This window comes from Ailuropoda melanoleuca, chromosome 2 (assembly GCF_002007445.2).
Source record: "Ailuropoda melanoleuca isolate Jingjing chromosome 2, ASM200744v2, whole genome shotgun sequence".
NCBI classification, from domain to species: domain Eukaryota; kingdom Metazoa; phylum Chordata; class Mammalia; order Carnivora; family Ursidae; genus Ailuropoda; species Ailuropoda melanoleuca.
The window spans coordinates 72,399,338-72,405,870 of record NC_048219.1 but is presented as its reverse complement, the minus strand read 5'-3'; the positions used below and the strand labels follow the sequence as shown (position 1 = coordinate 72,405,870).

The following is a 6,533-nucleotide window of genomic DNA, read 5'->3' as shown; positions in this document are numbered from 1 at the left end:
CTGCTGGTTCTACTTTCAAAGTGCATCTGCACCTGACCACCTTCTCCTCCTGCACTGTGGGCACTCCACAGGCACCCCTTTCACCCCTCCCTCTGCTGAGGCAGTGGCTTTCTCACTGCTCTCCCACTCCATCCCTGCCCTTCTGCTGTGTATTCTCAACATCGCAGTCAGAGCTGTCCTTTCAAAATAGGAACTGAAATAATCCACATCTTCCCCACCAATCCCACCCATGGTTCTGGCTAATTCACTCACAGTATAATTAAAAGTTCTGAAATAGCTTTATTGGCCCTACATAATTAGCCCCACCTTTTCATCTCCTATTATTCTTCTCCTTGCTTTCAGCAAACCATGCTTAAAGTGACCCCTTCCTGCCTTGGATCCTTCCCCCTGTCACTGACTCTGTTTCAGATGTCCTCCCCCAGTTTTTTGCAATGCTTGCTCTCTCAGCTTCAAGTCCTGACTCAAATGTCATAGGCTCACTAAGGCCTACCGTACTAATTTGCGTAAAATTCAACCTATATTCAAGGGACTCCCTCCACCGCTGAAACACCTAATTCTGCTCTGTGTTTTCTTTTCTTCGGTAGCATTTCCTACTGTTATATTATTCACTTAAAATAAGTTATAATGAATAAAATGATTTTATATTTATACCTATGTATTTAATTTTACATATTACCATAATATATGTAATTTGTATATGTAATATATACTTACATAAATAAATACTATAAAATATAAGCTCCATAAGGACAGAAGTGTTTGTTTCATTTATTTATTTTTGTTTGTTTGTTGCTTGTTTTTCAAGGAACGTTTAATAACAAGGTAGATAAAATACACTTATCTAACAATGATACTTTTATATCATTGAAGATAAAGCAAATCATCCTGTTCAATGGGTAAAAACAGGCTACTTAATGTGTGTACACTGCAGTACAATTTAAAAAATACTGTAATTATAATTTCGGAACTTCAGAATGTGACAGTGTTCTCTCTCTCTTTTTTTTTCATATGGAAAAATAAGATTCCTTTGAAAATTACTTGAAGCTTGGACAAAAACTCCATAGCTATATCCTTAGGATCATTCTGCAGAGTCTTCATGATTCAGATGACACAAGGGAAGCTTCAATTTAACTTTTAGAGAAGACAGTCCAGCTCGTGTGATCTCATCACCTAGGACAATATGGGTGGCAATCAGAGCGCAGGAGTGAAGGAGCTATTCCTTGACACAGTAATTATCCCACATGCTGACTTCTGCGGCTGCCGCTGGTTCACTACATTCAAGTCCACACCCACAAGCTGACCTGATTCTGAAAGTTCTGCTTCAGCTTTAGCATTTCCTGAAGGTCAAAACCAGAGCTCTGAGCAAGAACTGAGGCTCAAGCATTAGCAAGTGCTTGAACTCCGAGTTGGGCCCTGCCCTTTACACGGGGCTTACAGTTAATCAAGGCTTCCCCACTCCCACCTCCGCTGCCCCAGCTCCTGGAACTACACAGCCATCATCAGTAACATTTTTAACAGCTTGCAAGCCATTTCTTATTGCATCTTTTTGAAAAAGATTTACTTATTTATTTTAGAGAGAGAGTGCGTGAGTGAGTGAGCAGGGGGAGGGGCAGGCAGAGGGAGAGAGAGAGAATCCCGAAGCAGACTTCCCACTAAGCATAGAGCTAGACCCTGGGCTCGATCTCAGGACCCTGAGATCATGACCTGAGCTGAAATCTAGAGCCAGACTCTTAACCAACTGAGCCAGCCAGGCGCCCCTCTTATTGCATCTTGGATCTGAGCAAGTGTGTGCTTATTTGGTGCTTTGACAGATAATGTGACAGAGTGAGGATTGTTACATTTCTCAATAAAGATGAATTTCTCTTCTCCCAACGTATGCTCATAAACAAGTCCTGCATGTCCCAAAATATCAGGATTTAGGTCATCAGAAGTATTTAGAGCTACTCCACCACAAGCAAGAGTCAGCCTTTCCATATTTTTTCGTTTAGTTCTACTCAGAACTGCTATGCTTTCTTTGGTGAGAGCATTTACGGAAAAGGGGTCAATTCCCTTTTCATTAATAACAACAAATCCTTTATCTGAATCACCACAGACTTTCATTTTCAGTTCTATTTTTTTTTTTTAACTTTATCTTCAAAGAATTTTCTTTCAGCTTTTAGGAGTTTCTCTCTTCTGTGCACTCTTGTAAAAAAAACCAGAATTCACTTCCGGCTTTTTCATATTCTAATGACACATTGCATGTGAGGATGTATGCATCTTCTACTCTCTCTCTCTCTCTCTTTTTTTTTTTTTTTTCTATATCAAGATGCTGTGGCCTATGGTCCAAAACAAGACCTCTGATGAAGTTTGTATCAGTTTTCATCTCCATAATTTCAACCACAAAGAGGTAAGGAGTTTCATCTTGTGTTTTAATGGCAAAAATAGAGTCCACTGCAGCCTCTGTGAAGACGTGGGTAAAAAACAAACAAACAAAAACAAACAAACACATCAGCAAGTTCAGCATGCACTTTAGTATGAAGAAATGTTCTGGCCACATCTATAAGTACTTCCCTGTCCATTTCTCTGCTTACTTTGACTTGTTCCAAAAACTGAAGGGCTTTTTCCTTTGCAGCCTCAAATCCTTCTGTTATTATTCTGGGATGAAGACCTTCAGGAATGTAGAGAGCCTGTTTCAGCAGCTCTCCAATGATTAGGATGTTGGAAGTGGTACCATCACCAGTTATGCCATATTGGGCTGTTGTTACTTTGGTTTATAAGGTAGCTGTTGGGTGTTGAATATGCATTTCAGGAAGCAGCACATTGCCATCTTTAGTAAGCTGGATGTCTCCAGCACCACAAACATCTTCATGATGTCCTTAGGCCCCAAGTTGGTCCTCAGCAGGTCCTACAGCTCCTGGGCTGCACTGGTGTTGACTGCCCGTGCTGCCTGGACTTGAGCCACCTTGGCCTTGGAGTTCAAGATCTTCACATCCTCCATTGCTAACCAGCACAGGAAGAGCTGTTGCTTTTTTTTTTTTTTTTAATGAAAAGAATGCCTAGTACAGAATTGACTCTCAATACCTATTTGATAAAGAATGGATCTGGCCATTTAATTAAATAATAAGTGTGTGCTCTCAAGTGGTATTGGAAGGTTTAATGCCATTTTTTTCGTAATTGCTTTTGATTTGCTTGAAGAAGGTTCTATAATAGCATTTTAATACAACAGCTTCTCATTCTATAGGGAGATGTTGCCCACATATTCACCACTTTGAGTGAATAATAATTTAATCTGAACATTCATGGTCCCGAAAATGTTTAGTGTTTCTTCCTTTTTTTTTTTTAAGATTTTATTTATTTACTTGACAGAGAGAGAGAGACAGCCAATGAGAGAGGGAACATTAGCAGGGGGAGTGGGAGAGGAAGAAGCAGGCCCCCAGTGGAGCAGGGAGCCCTATGCAGGGCTTGATCCCAGGACTCTGGGATCACACCCTGAGCCGAAGGCAGATACTTAATGACTAAGCCACCCAGGCACCCCATGTTTAGTGTTTCATGGGGAAAAAAGGAAATCGACTTTACTCAAAAGCTTTTAATTTACTATAATTGAATATTAAGCACTTACACATGCATTGTTATACATTCTTATAAAAACTATATAATATAGTTTTTAAAATTAATTTTTGAATACAATTGACCCAAGGACACATAGCTGAAATCTTCCTGAAACTTCTAAGATTCTGAACTCTTTGCTCTTCCCACAACTCCTTCAAGTAAGATAAAAGGAAAGTAAAATTCCCATCTAAAGTAAGTTTGTCAGACTTCTATGGCATAAAAAAGTATAAAGTAAAATTTCGGAATATGATGGTAACAATATTATAGTATTAAGTATTTTAAGTATATAAAAAAGATGAATATTCACAGAATAAGAAACCTCAAATACTACTTTAGAAAACAAGTTAGTTAAAATGTTTGAGTCATATTCTCATTTCTTTTTGCAATATCTAGCCTCAACAGGATATCCTCCACAACAGAGTGAGCTTTGAAGTTCACAAAATTTGATTCAACATTGGCATATCGACCTGACTTCAAAGGGATTTACACTGCTGAAGAATTTCACTGAGTTCAAGAAAGAAAGGAGAATCACAACTTCCTGTGAAATCTAACTTCAGAGTACTTGGTACCTTCAACAAAATTAGATATATCTGGGTATCAAAAACAGAGATTTGAAAGTACAGTTCAATTCATACAGAATATCTCTTTTTAATTTACTGTTTGGTGACTATTTATTGTGATGTGACCATAGAAAAACTGAAAGTTGCAAATTTAGTATTTCAGAGATAAAGCTTTGGTGAAGCACATAATTAATTCCAAGTAAGAAACAACATTGACATAAACTTATTTTCCCTATCCATTCATACATGTAGCACTGGTCTACCAACCTCATTTTTACCTTTCCCACAAAGGCTTATCTTGCTCTTTTCTCTTTTTTGTGGTCATGGGCTCCCCAGACCCCCAACTGCGACCACCTTTCCTTCCCCCCACCTTACTTCATTGTAACATTGTTAAAATTTACAACTATGGAGGTGTTACTTATCCTAAGAGGCCCACTCAGATTTTCCCTGTTTTACAGTGTTTCTTATTATTTCCAAAACTATATATTTTAGCATCTAAATATTCAACTGTATGAATGACTCTAATTCATTTGTATTTTGCAATTGATCCTTGTCTCTGAATCTAGTAAATAAAAGAATTATTTCATTGTTTTCAGTCAGACTGTTAGATTGGATCTTTACGACCCCCCCATCATAGGTAACATATATACAAGGTCAGCAGAAAGTGATGATTAAAGTTACAGTTACTAAGTAAGGCCATTTTCTTGAACAATAAATACTTTGCCATTAATACAGCACCTATTCTTTATTTTATACAGAATAATTCCATATGCATTATGGCCTTTAACTCTCATAACAATCCTATTGATTTTCAGATTTTACATAAATGAGGTATTTTAAAAGTACTACTTTTAGAGAGATTGATATCTCTGCAGTAATAGAAATTTTAAAATTACATGTCATTCAGCTATTTTTATAGGGGAGGCATTATGCTAACCTATAAGGAAAATGCTATAATTATCTCTATTTTGTTAATAAGGGCATTAAGATTTAGAGAGATTAAATCAGTCACCCATGCTTACAGAGTCAGAGTCAATATTCAGCTCCAGGTCTTCTCCCTCCAGAGCAAAAGCTCTTAACCATTATGCTTATTCGAATTTAGAACTGAAAGAGATGAAAAAATTGAGGAAAAATAGTTTTCTGCCCAAGTCTGTAAAGGTCGTAGAGAAAATCATCCTTCAAGCCTCTGTACTTCACCTTCACCAACTTAGCCTGCAATCGTTCCTCCCCACTATCAACCTTAGGAGAAGTCATGGTCTACATCTCTTTTCAAGGGTCAGAGCCTGCTGGATGCTAGTGTCTGGGATCACTAATTCACTTTCACCGGAAGTGAAACTCCAGATCTTCTTTTGACGCTAGACAATGGGGTTAACATGGGTCTTAGAAATAGTTATTAGTGGGTTTACTTTTGATCCTTATTTGGGGAGGAACAAACCTACTAGGTATACTTCTTCACCTCTTTCAGTGAAGGATGGATATATTACTGAGTGTTCTCCAAAGAAACAGAACTTATAAGCTGTATATATAGAAACTTATGATCGGAATTGGCTTATGCAGTCATGGAGACCAAGAGGTCCCACAGTCCCCAGCCTACAAATTGGAGAACCAGGAGAGTCAGTAGCTGTAATTCAGTCTGAGTCTGTCTGAAGGCCTGAGAACCAGGGGAGCCTACGGGGTAAGTTCCAATCTGTGTCCAAAGGCCTGAGAACTAGAAGCACGAATGTCCCAGGGAAGAAGGATATGGATATCTCAGCTCAAAAGAGAGGCAATTTGCCCTTTCCTTGCCTGTTTGTTCAATTCAGACCCTCAAAAAGTAGGGTGACACACATCCATATTGGGGAGGACCATCTACTTTTCTCAGTTCACCAATTCAAAGCTAATCTCTCCCAGAAAAACTCTCAAAGGTACACACAGAAATAATGTTTTACTAGCTATCTGGGTATCCCTTAGCTAGGTCAAATTGACACATAAAACCAGCTATCACAATGGGGTATGAAACTAAGGAAAGGTCTTCTATTCATTCTGGTCCTGGGTTCAGGCTTTGGTTAGGGAAAGAACACATTTTCTACAAGTGTATTCACAGTCCTGTTTTTCTTCCATAGTAGTTTCCAAGACTACTTAATTTCATGCTGTTCATAAAAACAACAACAACAACAAAAAAACACACAAAAAAAACCAAATGACAACAATAGAAAACTTATAGAACATTAACAACCTTAAACCTATTCAATAAAATTTAGAAATGGGAAGATTTAAAACATTTACTACATTTTCATTTGAGGTCATTTTTTAAAACAGTTTAAATGGTTTTATTGTGCCCTTTTGATGCTAAGGATACATAAGATGAAAAAAATATAGTTCCTGCACAGAATGGTTTAAACTGCA

At 37.9% G+C, this 6,533-nt stretch overlaps 1 pseudogene; it reads right to left on the bottom strand.

Moving 5' to 3' along the window:
- Positions 1 to 1,078: 1,078 nt before the first annotated feature.
- On the bottom strand, positions 1,079 to 2,977 carry LOC105241725 (annotated as a pseudogene).
- Between the last annotated feature and the right edge of the window lie 3,556 nt (positions 2,978 to 6,533).